The 15,640-nt window shown below is 42.8% G+C and overlaps 1 protein-coding gene across 2 annotated transcripts in view; it reads left to right on the forward strand.

The window, feature by feature from the left end:
* Window positions 1-15,640, forward strand: part of PCCA (propionyl-CoA carboxylase subunit alpha) — a 251,208-nt gene that overhangs the window by 59,993 nt on the left and 175,575 nt on the right. The gene's annotated exons all lie outside the window — the stretch shown is intronic.

The following is a 15,640-nucleotide window of genomic DNA, read 5'->3' on the forward strand; positions in this document are numbered from 1 at the left end:
CTTCGGGGCATCGTCCCGATGCCGGGCGGTGGGGCAGGAAAGCCTCCCCCAGCCGCCCGGCATCGGAACGATGTCCCGAAGCCGGGCGGCCGGGCGGGAAAGCCTCCCCCCCCCGCCCGGCTTCGGGGCATCGTCCCGATGCCGGGCGGTGGGGCAGGAAAGCCTCCCCCAGCCGCCCGGCATGGGGCATCGTCCCGATGCCGGGCGGTGGGGCAGGAACGCCTCCCCCAGCCGCCCGGCATCGGGGCATCGTCCCGATGCCGGGCGGTGGGGCAGGAAAGCCTCCCCCAGCCGCCCGGCATCGGAACGATGTCCCGAAGCCGGGCGGCCGGGCGGGAAAGCCTTTGTCCCCCCTGCCTGCCTTCCCAGGGGCTTTTAAATCGCCCCGGACAGCGGAGAAGTCCTCCGCTGTCCCGGGCGATTTTAAAATGCCGCCCGCCAGAAGAGGTCGGGGGAAGGCTTTTTCCATAGGAACGCATTAATTGATTTTCAATGCATTCCTATGGAAAACCGTGCATCGCAAGACGAAAAACTCGCAAGACGAAGAGACTTGCGGAACGAATTAATTTCGTCTTGCGAGGCACCACTGTACTCATTCCTTCTCTTTCTTTCCAGCACTGTAGTGTATGTCACTTTCAAGAAAATATGTGGCTCAATCCAAAGTATAAAATTTTTAAAGCCAGTGCTCCTTCAGCTGAGAAAGCGTAGCTGCCCATGAAGTAAATGCTGTGTCATCAGTTGTTTTGAAACTTCTGTATATTTTCTGAAGTATTTTTCTTTGTAGCATGGAGGAGGGCTCTTAAATTGTTAGCTTTGTTCATTGTGACCTTTGAATAGAAATTTTAAACTAAAAAAAAAAGGTATATGGAAATAAGCACAGAACATACTATAAACTGGACAATGCCGTAAACATTGGGCAAATGTTATTTCAGGTTCTGAGAAGCATTCCTAGGTGTAATAGTCATAGTTTATACAGCCAGGTGATAATCTGGTGCTGCTATTAAATGCTGCTGAGTTGCTCAGCCATCTTAATAACTCCTCTGTTATATTTTACCTGTTTTGGCTTTTTAAAATGTAGACATTTCTATAGAAAAAAATAGTTAAACATAAGATATGGAATTATTAGTTAATGGAGATTAGTGACAGAAACATGAGTACAATGTATTCATTAATATAAATGTCATAAAATCAAGAAGATGTGGCCATATGGCCATAAAACAGATTAGAGGAACGGCTGGATATTTCCATTATTCCTTACTAGTAAAATTCTTTGCTTGCATGTAAAAAAGGGTGTTGTCTATCCTTTATTGAAAGATAGTGTGCTGAGTTAGATGGACAGTTGACATGACCTAGCATGGCTGGTCTTAAATAGAAGCTCTCTTAAAACTTAATTATGTGGTTTAACTGAGAAGTGTCATTGGATCTGAACCTCCACTTTAATCAGTACCCAACAGTTCTCTTATGCTTTTTAGGTTAACCTTGAGCTTGACGAAAAGCTGCTGTGTAGCACTTCTATTATGCAGGCTCTTTGATATGGTGCTGAATTGTGGCTTTCAGTACACACAGGGTTAAGTGAAAAGGTTATAGTAATCTAGTGTGCGCTTTCCCTTTTTTTAAATGTGCTCATTAGCAGTGACAAGTCCAAGTTTTAGCCCATGTCAGTAATTTACATTTCATTGCTAAGTGACTGCTCTTGTTCAAGGGCTCTTTCTAAGGCTGTTGAACATACTTGTATTGGGAATAAACAGAGTAGAAGAATTGAAAGCCAAATATCCTGCCAGGCTTTTCAGTAGGTTCTGAAGTTTCCAGTAGATCACTGATTAGCAGTGCGTGGAGCCATACGAAAATAAAAAGATAATGCCTATAAAAATTATCACAGGTAGGCTGTCATATTTTAAAACTCCTTTTGTTGCTACCTTTACTGTCATCCTCCCTAAATTCCTCTCTCCTGCCAGGCCTTCTCTCAATGTGAAACTACAGCATATTTGAGACAAAGCAAGAGAACAATGCCCTGTGCACCAGGCTCCTTGGTTTCGCTCTCTCTCTTTCTCTTTCTTTCTCTCTCTCATACACCTCCCCAACTATTAAGCAAAGTCTGATTGTTATGAGGACTGAGGAAACAAAGGATTTGATGGGTTTTGCAGTGCTCTGGGATCAAATTATAAAGCTTTGAGATCCTGTGAATTCCTGCCTTGGGACTCATGTTTCAGCTTGTGGCAGCATTCTTAAATTGAAGGGATGCACGCGATGGAGAAGACAAATGGCGGGACTAGAGGGGCAACATGGTGTAGTAATGGTGCTCTGAGCATGTCAGTTGCCAATCTCTATATAGACATTGCCATCTGTGGCAGATATTCACACAGTTTTGTCTGATAAGGGCTGCTGTCAAGCTGAACAACAGAGAAAGTGTGTGTGTGTGTGTGTGTGTGTGTGTGTGTGTGTGTGTGTAAAATTATCATCATTCTAATATAGACATGCCTTTCTCCTCAGTTCAGATATTAATGTAAGCCAGTTAAATTTCCTTTCTTGCAAAAACAGGATCCAGGCTATTGCTACTACAGTGGTACCTCGTGTTAACTACCTATTTCGTTCCGGAGGTCCGTACTTAACCTGAAACCGTTCTTAACCTGAAGCACCACTTTAGCTAATGGGACCTCCTGTTGCCGCCATGCCGCCAGAGCACGATTTCTGTTCTCATCCTGAAGCAAAGTTCTTAGCCTGAAGCACTATTTATGGGTTAGCGGAGTCTGTAACCTGAAACGTATGTAACCTGAAGCGTATGTAACCCGAGGTACCACTGTATAGTATATTGTCTGAACATGGAAAATTTTCAAAGAGGAAAACAAGATTTAAGTGTAAAGAGAGCCAAGCAGGGATACTTCCACATCTTGAAGTTGGGCACCAAAAATGTATGGCAACTTTGTATGGCAAATGTATGGCAAGGAGATTGAGCCTCCTCTTTGGGCAAAATATATACATCAAAAGGTCAGTGAGGTGACAGCAATGAATTGTTTCATTTCAGGTGGTTGTTAAAAGAACCATCACTTTAAGAACTGGTGCATGAACTTACTTTTTTCCTCATCCCTCCCCACTCCTTTTTCCTTCTGTCATGTTTTTAAGATTGTAAATTATCAGGGGCTATCTTACTACTAATCTCTGTAAGCTGGGACCTTTTCAGCTAAAAAACAAGGTGACATACTTTAAACAAACTGATTTGTGTGTGTGTTAATCTAATTAAAAATTATGATCATGATCGTTTTCATTGCATAAATTACAGCATTTGACATAGGTACTAATTTGCTGGCTTATTCCCAATAATAGATAATATACAAAGTAAGGCAGGCAAATTTTTTTGACCCATTTTTTTTGGGGGGGGTAGAAATATTTTAGCTTTCAAGTTGTACAGAGTGTTGCTTCTGCCTAAGGCTGAGTTCAGTTTAGTTTGAATCCAAGTGGTTACTTTACCTGCTTTACTGAAAGTTGCAAATCCTCTTCTGAAATGAGTGGGAACAGGAATGAAAACACTTATTATTAACTTTGTTACTGGCAGCTACACATTCCTCATATGACATTTAGGAACTAAACTTCCTGGCAAGACAGGAATTTGAACTTGGATCTACCAGTTGCAAAACCAGTGTTTTAACCATTTCAAGCACATAAATTAGCAGTTAGAAAGTCTGGTATAAAGTGTTGTTTCAGAAGTTGATATTTATCCTCCTGGCAGCAGATCACCAAGGTCTCAAGACAGAGGTCTTTGCTAGCTGATCTGTTTTAACTGGAGATGCCTGAGACTGAGCCAGGGGGGACCTTCTCCATTCATCCTCCTGCTATTCATGTGGTTAATCTTGCCACTCTCAGACTTCGATTTGGTCTGTCTTCAGAACCATGATCTAGACCATCTTTTGCTAGGAACAAGTAGATGCCTTGTTGAATTCTGAGCGCCATACAGTGGTACCTCAGGTTACATAGGCTTCAGGTTACATAGGCTTCAGGTTACAGACTCCGCTAACCCAAAAATAGTACCTCGGGTTAAGAACTTTGCTTCAGGATGAGAACAGAAATCGTGCTCCGGTGGCGCGGCAGCAGCAGGAGGCCCCATTAGCTAAAGTGGTGCTTCAGGTTAAGAACAGTTTCAGGTTAAGAATGGACCTCCGGAACGAATTAAGTACTTAAGCCGAGGTACCACTGTAATTAGAAGTGTATCCTGAGCACAAGGTAATTCATGTGTATCAAACGGCATGTGAGAATCATATGGATCCTTTCACATGTGAATTGATGCCAAAATAAATTGGATGGTTTTTAAAATAGGAACATAGGAAACTCAGTATTGTCTTTAGTGACTGGAAGTGGTTCACCAGGATTTCAGACAGGGATCTTTCCCAGCCCTACGAAAAGAGGCGGGATTGAATCTTGGGGCCTTTTGAATATAAAGTACACGCTCTCCTACTCAGTTACGGCCTCTTTTCCCATTGTGTTAGCTTTGAAATTGTTAAACTTGAAGCACAAAAAAACTCAAGACTTTCTCTTAGAAAAGGATATTGAGTTTTAAGACATAATAATGTTAACTTTTTACATTCATGAGGATATTTAGTTCGTTATAATCTTTCACCATCGCTTGTGGCTGCAGCTGCAGGTGTGCAACATATTTTAAATTTGCAAACAAAATGTTGTTCAGAACAGGTTCCTTTACTGTGGTAGTACTCTGCTTTCGGCCACTGGCCAGCCACATGCTTTCAGAAGTTCACAAGCTTGGGCATGAAGAAGGTGGCCTCAGAAGGGAGGCATGTCTTTCTCACTCAAAGGACCAAGCCGTAAAACGTGAACCATAGCTAACAGCTGTTAATAGATATGTTGTCTTCTGTTTTTGCCTAGCTGTCATGCACTTTGTAAATGTATGTCTGGCCAATACCACTTCAGACTGCAGCTCATATGACTGAATGATTCTCCAAACAAAAATCTCATACATACAGTATATACAGTGGTACCTCGGGTTAAGTATACAGTATACAGTGGTACCTCGGGTTAAGTACTTAATTCGTTCTGGAGGTCCGTTCTTAACTTGAAACTTTTTTAACCTGAAGCACCACTTTAGCTAATGGGGCCTCCTGCTGCCGCTGCGCCGCCGGAGCACAATTTCTGTTCTCATCCTCGAGCAAAGTTCTTAACCCGAGGTACTATTTCCGGGTTAGCGGAGTCTGTAACCTGAAGCGTATGTAACCTGAAGCGTATGTAACCCAAGATACCACTGTATTTGAAAAGAACAAACTGTTACATGGAGACATCGAATCCTTAGTTAGCCTTCTCCTTTGCATTCTTGTTTGTTATGTCAAGGGCCCCCCCTTTCCCTGTATGGAACAGCATTGTGATGTGAGCCCCACTCACTGGTGGTCTGGAGTGATGCAGCCCAGACACTGCTTTACTTCTTCTGTGAGAACTATATCTTGGTTCAGTCCCCCCTTCTTTTTAAAAACAAGTCAGCGACCGTGACTTATTTTTGAAAAGAACAAGTAATATACAAGTCACACATGTATATTAGGATCCATCTGTATATTGAGGCAAAATCCACCAAGCAATAGATTTACAAATGTTACGTTGCTCTGATTTGAAGAGCAGAAAATAATTTCTTTGAAACTTAACATGGTACAAAGCATGAAGTTGGTTTGGATTTTCCTACCTTCCTCTCTCTTTCCTTCTCCTGCCATTGGCCTTGCCTGACATAAGAAGTTAAATGTTTACCTGGAGTTATTTACCACCACGTTGGTGTCTTTATTTTATATTCCTTTATTTTTAGTATTCTTAATCTGTGGTGCTGTACTTTTTGGTGAGGTGGGAATGTATATAAGCAGCAGTGAAGCAGAAAACTGTTACAGAGGTAGTTACCTACAATGTTGGCAGACAAGGGTGTAATTCAATTGAATAAAGCAGGACCTGCTGCCAAGTAAACATTCATAGGACCAAGGTTGAAAACTCTAAACATAAACTGAGGTAAAATTATGAATTAATTAATTGTGATATGCAGTCAACTTTTGCTATTAATTTAGTGGCATCTCACAGAATATGTTTAGTTATTGTGTTTTGTAAACAGCTGAGCTTTGATAATAGTACACGCAATACCTGCATTAGTAAATGATAATTCCTGATATGAATTGAGGCAAACAAATGTTCTTGGCAACTAGTGAATTGTAGGTTTTACTGAGGCTTACATGCTAAATTTCAAATTCTAGTGTTGAAATTTAGGCAGTTGGTTATGACTGTTCATCTTCAGACTGGCATCATTTTGGCTTTATTTTGTTACTTAGAGCTAGACAAAACACTTCTTAATAGTCATTTCAGTGCTTGATAAACTTCAAGGTTCATTGCTTCTGTACATTTTTCAAATTATTAGCTTCTTAATGCATATGGCTTTAATTTACCCCCTACTGATATTCTTAAATGGGTTTTCAAGAATTTTGAAAGTGGACTACTATAGTTATGCGTCCACTCTTGGCCCTGATTGCTGACACAGAATTTCTTAAGTAGTCTCCACAATTAACAGGATGGAAGTTCAAACAGTTCTACTGCAAAAGCTCAAGATTCCCTTGAAAACAGATTTGTATTTGGTTTCCTGTAGTGTGTTTGCTCCATTTATTTCTAATGAGTTGCCAGAAGCTTCTGAGAGTGCTTCCTCTTCTGCAAAAAGACATTTAAGTGTGATTATCTACTAATGTCACAACATTTCCCCCCTGTTCTTAAAAGATGAATTCTGTATAAAATGTGGGAAATGTGTGTTATTTGAAAGGGGATTTATAGTTTAAAAATCTATTTCTATGATACAAGCAGCACAAGACTTTCTCCCCACCCCCTCCATTGAAAAACAAACAAACCACAGTGCATTTTTAACAATCTTTTGCCAGTGTTTGTCAGAGATATTCCTTGTTTTACATGCCCTGGAAATTTAAAGGAAACCCTTTTCAATTATGAGCAGTTTTGCATATGTAATATGTAGATCCACAGCTGATTGAGCAACTTTATCCAATGAGTGCCCATTAACCTTGAGGGAGGTCCCCAATGAAGTACCACAAGACGGTCTTGCGCCCTCTACTGTTTAGCATCTTTATAAACGTCTTGGATGGAGGAGAGGGGGTGCTTATCAGATGTGCAGATGAAGCTGCAAGGAGTAGCTTACACTATGAAAGGCAGAATGAGGAATGAAAATGAACTTGACTTGTTGGAAATACTGACTTGGCAGTATTGAAACTACAAGACAAAATTCAATTCAGATAAATGTGCAAAATCCTGCATTTAGGTATCCATAACCAAAGGATACCTTCCCGCTCCAGCGGGAAGGTAAACGGCATTTCCGTGCGCTGCTCTGGTTTCACCAGAAGCAGCTTAGTCATGCTGGCCACATGACCCAGAAGAACTGTCTGCGGACAAACACGGGCTCCCTTGGCCAGTAAAGCAAGATGAGCGTCGCAACCCCAGAGTCGTTCACGACTGGACTTAACTGTCAGGGGTCCTTTACCTTTTTTTAACCAAAGGACACAAATGTGGAAGACCAGGTTTGGCAGAAGCACTGAGAATAGGATATATTTGTCTTAGCTGATTATAAGCTGAACATGAGCTAGCAGTCTAATGTTGCTGCTACCCCCCACCCCCCGCAATCCACATTTTAAGGAGAGCAACAGGGGAGATATGTATTCAGGGAGTGGCAACCAGGATGGTGAAAGGTCTGAAAATCACCATGGAAGTCCCATGAATAACAGGGGTGTGTTTAGCTTGGAGAAGAGAGTATTAAAGGAGAGACAGCAAGTGATACTCAAATTTCAGAAGGGGTGTCATATGGAATAGGCTTGTACTTTATTGCTCCAGAAGGCAAAGCCCCAGTGGGTAGAAATCTCAAGGAAGAAGATTTCAGCTAAACATTAGGACAGATGTGCCAATGGTAAGACTTGTTTGATGGTGGAGCAAACAGGTCATAGGAGGTATTTAAGTAGAAATGTTGTAGCTTCGTCATTCATTGCAGATCATGCCCTGAGCATGGGTTGAATGGAATGATCTTAACGGTGCCTCCCAACCCTATAATGTGGTGGCTCTATATTGTGGAAATAACCATTTTTGTGAAAACATCCATTCTAAAAGCCCTGCTGGAACAGGCCAATGGCCCATCTAGTCCAACATCCTGTTCTCACGGTGGCCAACCAGAGGCCTGTGGCAAACCAGCAAGCAGGATTTGAGCACAAGAGCACTCTCTCCCCTCCTGTGGTTTCTAGCAACTGGTACAGTGGTGCCCCGCAAGACGAATGCCTCGCTAAACGAAAAACCCGCAAGACGAAAGGGTTTTCCGATTTTTAGCGGCTTCGCAAGACGAAAGCCCATAGGGAAATCTCCGGGGACAGCGGGGAAGCGCAGCGCGCCTTCTCCTCTGTTCCCGGACCTGTCCTAAGGCTTGCGGTGGGAGGTCCGGGAACAGAGGACAAGGCGCGAAGGCTTCTCCTCTGTTCCCGGGGCTTGCGGTGGGAGGAGGGTTTTTCCTCCCCACCGCCAACATTCAGAACAGCATTCTGAATGTTGGCGGTGGGGAGGAAAGCCCTCCTCCCACTGCAAGCCTTCAGGACAGGTCCGGGAACAGAGGGGAAGGTGCGCCAGCATTTTAAGATCGCCCTGGACAGCGGAGAAGTCCTCTGCTGTCCCGGGGTTTTTAAAATGCTGGCGGGCGGCAGCGAAGGCTTAAGAAGTCTCCGCTGTCCCGGGAAGGCAGGCGGGGGGGAAGCAAAGACTTTCACCCCCCGCCGGCCTTCAGAAGAGGTCGGGGGACAAGACTGCCCCCGGACCTGGTCTGAAGGCGGTTTCCATAGGAACGCATTGATTGATTTTTAATGCATTCCTATGGGAAACCGTGCTTCGCAAGACGAAAAACTCGCAAGACGAAAAGACTTGCGGAACGAATTAATTTCGTCTTGCGAGGCACCACTGTATTCAGAAGCCAATTCCTGAGCCACAAGAGGACCTCTGCTCAGGCTCCAGTCACCTGTCTGTGAACTTTGCGAGAGAATCTCAAGTGTTCAAGTGGTGTTGCTGCTCTAGGGATGCCTTTTCTGGACAGTGACCAATGTGAGAAAGCGCCTGTGATTCCCTCCTGCAGAAAGATGCAAGTGATGCACCAGGGAATGCCAGTTGATTGAACATGGCATCCATCAAGAGTGCCTGTGTACATGTTTTTTCTCCTAGGTTTCCTTGACCTGTTACTTGAACTACTGACCAGCTGTTCACCCACATCTTTTTCACTTACCAGAGGTTCATTGTCTTTAAAACCTTGTCATTTTTCTCTTCTTCTTCTGACATTTTATTAATGATGACCCTTATTAGTAGCTTCTTGTACTGTTTATGCCCCAAAGTATTATTATTATTATTATTATTATTATTATTATTATTACTGAATTAATCAATTGCATTTATTTTCTGCCAAGGAGCTCATTGGAAGTAATCACTTCCAAAATATCACTGAGCAAAATACTAAATCAAATTTCAAATGAAAGTTCTACTTCATAGAGCTAAGGGAACACGTCCCAGAATCACCAGAAAAGTTTTCTTCCTGTACCTCCCATTACACTTTTGATAGAAGCTTAACAGCAAGTTGACAAAGATTTATTTGCAATTTTTTATCTGAAGCATATGGGCGAAGCTTCTGAAGAGGAGATTGCAGGGCAGTCTCCATATATCTTTGCCAGGGCTTTTCTCAAGGTTGACATGTCATCTTCTGATGCTTGAGCTAATGAAGTATTCACTGGGCTGTGTTCTTACAAGCTCATTTTTCTTTCTTTCTAATTATTTTCTCTTGGTTGTCCTTGAGTTGGGTGCCTTCTACTTCACACAATTTAGCTCCCAGACCAGCAGATTAGGTGCTCTCTGCCTCACTGCCACTCTACCCACTGCTTTCACTTTTCGTATGAGATGACTAAGGGTTGCCCTCTGTCACTCCTTGTCCTCTCCTCTCCTCACCCACCTACTTAATGCAACATTGATTTTGCTACTAATCTCTGCCCCTCACTCTGAGGAAAGGGGTTCTTCCTTAGAGTAAGGTTGCCTAGGTACTGCCACTGGTTTGCCACCTCGGTGTGTCATGCATTTTACATATGAGTATTTGTGTATTCCTAGGCTAAGTGTGATAGAAGCCATTTTTGCCTGTGACTCACAGTACAGCTTTTTCCTGAAGATGCAATGGTCAACTTGACTGGGATGCTTTCATTGGACTGTTGGAGTTGTTCTCTCTCTCCTCCCCCAATTAAAAACGGGGGGTTGCTACGTTTTTAAGATAATGCACTTGTTCAATGGAAGAATTGTTGTTATCTGTCTATCTCAAGAGACTATGGAGTGCACCTCTGGGGGTGAAGTCAAACTGCTGCATTAGTAGCACCAAAGTGACCTGCCCAGGGCACAAACCTGGGCAGTGTGTATGGAGGTATTGGGCTGCCCAGATGACAATACCTCTTTCTTGGCCTTGCGGATGTGGTCCAAAAGAAAGCAGAGCAATACATTTGGCACTAGCTTGACTGCAGGAGTTGCCAAAAGGAGGTGTACAAGATGCCATCCAACTCTCTTATGGACTCTACTCCGGATTTGTGTAGGGTTTACTCCTTAGCCTTTTCTCCTCCTGAATATATCCTGCAAGGTAGCAGAGGTTTCAGATCCAAGTTTTTCACCTCTTAGGTGGGCTACCTTCCTTGGTGGACGAGCCCCATCTGCCCCTCACTTCCCTCTACAACACGTGCCTTCTTGACAATTGGACCCACTTTTGGCCTTGTTCGCTCAATCCGCCAGAGCCTGTCTTCACATGCAGGGCAAGCCTTTGAAACCCATCAGCTGCCGCCTTCTGGTTTAGCCAGCCAGTCAAAGCCATTACCAGGGTGTGGCCGCTGTTGCATGCTGATGGGTTTATGGGGTATTATGGGATGGGTAGTACCTCTGGGGGGCATGTGGTGCTCCTTCTGGGGTAGTTTGTCAACCTTTGGTCCCCGCCTTGCGCTTAGCTCTCAGTAGAAGAATAGCTTCTTATGAAATGGGAAAAGCCAGTTGCTCTGCAGAAAAGAATTGTATTTGGCTTAATTATAGCCTTTTTCTTGAGATGTACCAACAAAAATGTTCAGGAAGGGCTATGTCATGGGCACCACCATTGCAGCAGAAAGTAATGATCTGAGCCAGACCTCAGAACTGAATCACTTGAGGTAGCTATATTGTCACAAAATGAAAACTGAATGTAGAGTATCTGGCTTTAGCCATTCATAATGGAATTCCAATGACAAACAGCATAGCAGGACAAAGTCATTAACCAAATGTCACCCCAGTAGTTACTGATGTAGAAGCTGCTTTGTGTGCATTTGTACCTGCTGCTATCTTTGCAGTCAGGATCCAAGTTCCCTGAAGTTTTATGGAACGTACAATTTTTTGTACAAGTATTATAATATCAAACAATATTATCTACCACTGTGAATATTGTAAAAGAAGTCTGATCTAACCTTGCCTTAGTTTTTCACCCACAGAAATGAAAGTTGACTGCTCAAGAATAGAAGGAGAAAAATCTGGAAGATGGCATTGGTTAATATTTCCCATTTCCTTGGCGCATACCTGATTTCTTCTTTTTGTTCCTGTAATCAGGAGCTGTATCCATTTATTGAATACAATAGGACATTATGAAGAAGGAGATCAGAGCAGTTAAGCCTCTGCATTCTTGTCTCTTTCTACTGATCAGTGGCCCTAAAAAGAGATGAGTTAACATAAACCTGAGTGGACTGTTTAACCTTTCTCTTTCTCAACCCCCCTCTTTCTGGAAATGTAGATTCAATAACATTTACAGCTGAAAAGGTTCATTCTCAGTTTCTAATGTTTAAGGATGCAAATGAAGCATTTTGTCTCCTCTGTCGCCTGGAGGTGTTATGCACAGAAAACAGAAAGAGGTTTCTAGGATTAGTTCCACAGATTTCTTTTATCATGTAAAAGCTTTGACTGATTTCAGTGCCAGGAACTGTAAGAAATGGTATATGGAAAACATCTATAGCAAATTCTTTACATGTTTCACTTTGTTTCTACCTAAACCACTAAGAAACCTATCACTTAACGAGTACTTCTGAGGTCTGTAGTTTTTCCATACTAATTTAGAAAGGACTCATGTCTTGCATTTTTAAATCTGTCCTGGGAAAGAACAGTGCTCAGAGTGACGCATGCAACGTACTGTATTTTTTAATCTCTCTTTTTGTTTCATGTTTTCATATCCTTTGTGGCTGCTTGTATATTCCACAGTCTGGAAAACTGCACAGCGGTATTTTTTTACACTGCAAAATATTTACCTGCTGACTCTCGTAACCCAGGAACCTCTCCAGAGTTTCAGACAGTAGTCCTCCCCGGCCCTATCTGCAGCCACCAAGGCTTGAAGCTGGGATCTTTTACTTGTTTGCTTGTTTATTTTATATATTTGCTGTACTCTACCTTTTCGGTTAACTTCTTACAAGGTGGCGTTCAAAAATTTAAAACAAATAGGCAGTACCACTGCTCCTGCTTCGGTTTTATGGTATTCATAGGTGAAGTTGCCCTAGATGTATAAAGGTAAATGGACCCCTAACCATTAGGTCCAGTTGTGGCCGACTCTGGGGTTGTGGCGCTCATCTCACTTTATTGGCTGAGGGAGCCGGCATACAGCTGGTCACGTGGCCAGCATGACTAAGCTGCTTCTGGCGAACCAGAGCAGCGCATGGAAATGCCGTTTACCTTACCGCTTGAGCAGTACCTATTTATCTACTTGCACTTTGACGTGCTTTCGAACTGCTAGGTTGGCAGGAGCAGGGACCGAGCAACGGGAGCTCACCCCATTACGGGGATTTGAACCGCCGACCTTCTGATCGGCAAGTCCTAGGCTCTGTGGTTTAACCCACAGCGCCACCAGACGTCCTTCACCATAGATGTATATTTAAGCATATTCTTTTCTACTAGTGAGGCAAACCTGGTTCCCACCCCTCTTTGGGTATGGAAGCTTTATTATCTGTCTGTACACAGTGTTTATTGGCTGGCAATTGCAGTAATTCCTCCCTCCTTTTTTGCCTAAACAGTTTTACAAATAGATAGTTTTCTCTCTCTGTGTGTTTAATGTCACCTTTATTTTCTATGTTTATCCAGTCACTTGGCATCTTATTTGTTTTAAAATCACTATGTTATAACAGCAGTTTTAGAATGCAGGGGAGGAAAGACTACAGGTTGGCAAAATGTCTGCGTACGTATGTTTGCTGAGAGTTATGAAGCTGCACATATTTGTTGCTGTTGTAGATTTGTATCCAGGAGCTCAAAGCTATGTATATTGTATTCCCCTTTCCTTTATATCTACACAACAGCCCTTGGAGGTAGCATCTTCCCCTCTTTTGGTTCCAAGCAACTAGTACAGTGGAACCTTGGTTCTCAGATGCCTTGGTACTCAAACATTTCGGCTCCCAAACACTGAAAACCTGGAAGTATGTGTTCCAGTCTTCAAACGTTTTTTGGAACTCAAATGTCCGATGTGGTTGTTGGTTATTGTTTCCGGGGCGCTTGGTTTTTGAACGTTTCGGAAGTCAAATGGACTCCCGGAACGGATTACATTCGAGAACCAAGGTTCCGCTGTATTCAGACGCATATTGCCTTCAACTTTGGAGACACAACATAACTATAGTGGTTAGCAGCTGTTGAGAGCCTTATCCTCCAAGATTTTTTTTCTAATTCTCTTTTATAACCATCCAAGTTGGTGGTGGTCATTGCTTCCTGTGGGAGTGTATTTCATAGTTGAACTGTCTGCTGTGTGGCATATATTTGTATCTTGCTTTTCCACAAAGGAGCTCAAAGTTGTGTATGTTTTCCTCTCCTCACCTGCGTTTATATTTGCAGCAGCCCTCTGAGGTAGGCTAGGTTAAGTTGCTATATGTAGCAGGTCTTGTTAACAGATTGGGCGGCGAGGGGTACAGAAGGCCCAATCAACACCCAGTGTACCAGGCCCAGGAAATCGCATTTGCATCCCTGTCCTAAAACATTTCCCAGAAACTTGCCTTGGCGTACATGCTGGTGCAGAAAGCTAGAAGGATTGGAAACATATACTGTATGTAGGATTACGGTTTTGATAGATCTCTATCAAAAGGGGTTTACAATATAAAGACACACAAAGAGACAACTGAGGGTGGTGGAGGAATTGACACCTCGTTAAACAGGGGAAGAATATGTAATTATTAAAGTCACACAAAATTTGGTATTGTTACAGTATAAGGTGGATTCCAAACCAGGGGTGGCATACATTTTGACCATGTGGGTTATATCTTTATCATCCCCCCTACCCTTCAGGCCAACTTTGACAGGTGGGCAGGAGGGGCCACATAGGAAAACCTGCTGGCAAAGCCGCAGACAACAGGATTGAAATCTCTGCTTACCAGCAGATGAGCAGAGAGTTCAATCCTTCTCTTGACACGATTCTCTCTTGTCTCCATCGCCACCATTTGAAAAGATCCCCATTTCTGGATTGGGGTTTTGTGTGCACCTTACATATTTTCATCATTCTTCTACAAGTTCCTTTGTTGTTTAGTCGATTACTCATGTCTGACTCTTTGTGACCCCATGGACCAGAGCACGCCAGGCACTCCTGTCTTCCACTGCCTCCTGGAGTTTCGTCAGATTCATGTTGGTCGCTTCTATAACACCATCTCAACCTCTGTTGTCCCCTTCTCCTTGTGCCATCAATCTTACCCAACATCAGAGTTTTTTCACAAGTTCCTTACCTGTGGCTAGTTCAGCATCCAATATAAGAAACCCATTTCATGTATGTTTTGCCTGCCCTACCCCCACCATCATGGAAGGGGGGCTAAAGTTTTGTATGAACATTCACATTCATTGCTGGATGGAAGGCTTCAGTATCAAGCATATCCCACTTTTCTTTCATCATGGAATCCAGGTGGCTCCCAGGTGGCTCCCAGTTCAGAAACTGACCATACCCAGGCCTGCTTAGCTTCGATGAGTTTGTGGCCTCATGCACTTTTAGACCATACTCTAGAACCTTGTTTTAGATGTGTGAGAATGAGCTATCATTTGAGTGAACCTTATATAACTTCAGATGCAGTGCTTCTCAGCATTTCATTTCACACATTCAGCCCTGAGTAATCAAGTTAAGGGATACAATGAGTTAAGACCAAGGAATATGCATGAATTTGTGAAATGCCCAAAAGTCATGAATGTTGTGACTCCTGGCAGCTTTCATATGCTTGCCTGTGGATGTTCTGTCTGGGACAGAGCAGATCAATAAACAGGATGTTGTTAATGTGGTCAGTGATTTTACTGTCTAACTAGTCAGCTGATTTTTGTTTTTTAAAAAGCTGCACAATTGATAAAAGAGCCTGACTGACATTATCTCACACAAACTATCCAACTCATAAGGTCTTGAATATATATATATATATATTAGCAGTGCTTTTCAAGCACAAACTCATGTTGTCTGGAAGAAGAGAAAAGTGTGTGCTGGAGAGAGACTAAAAACAAATACAACAAAAGAGTGTTATGAGAAATGATAGTTTATAATACTGGGTTAATCTGTACATAAAGAATACCTCACTTTAAGACATTAGGCTGTTCTGAAGTGCAGTCTGTATAAGTACGTTATTGT

Source organism: Podarcis melisellensis (assembly GCF_964234715.1).
Source record: "Podarcis melisellensis genome assembly, chromosome: 4".
Taxonomy (NCBI): domain Eukaryota; kingdom Metazoa; phylum Chordata; class Lepidosauria; order Squamata; family Lacertidae; genus Podarcis; species Podarcis melisellensis.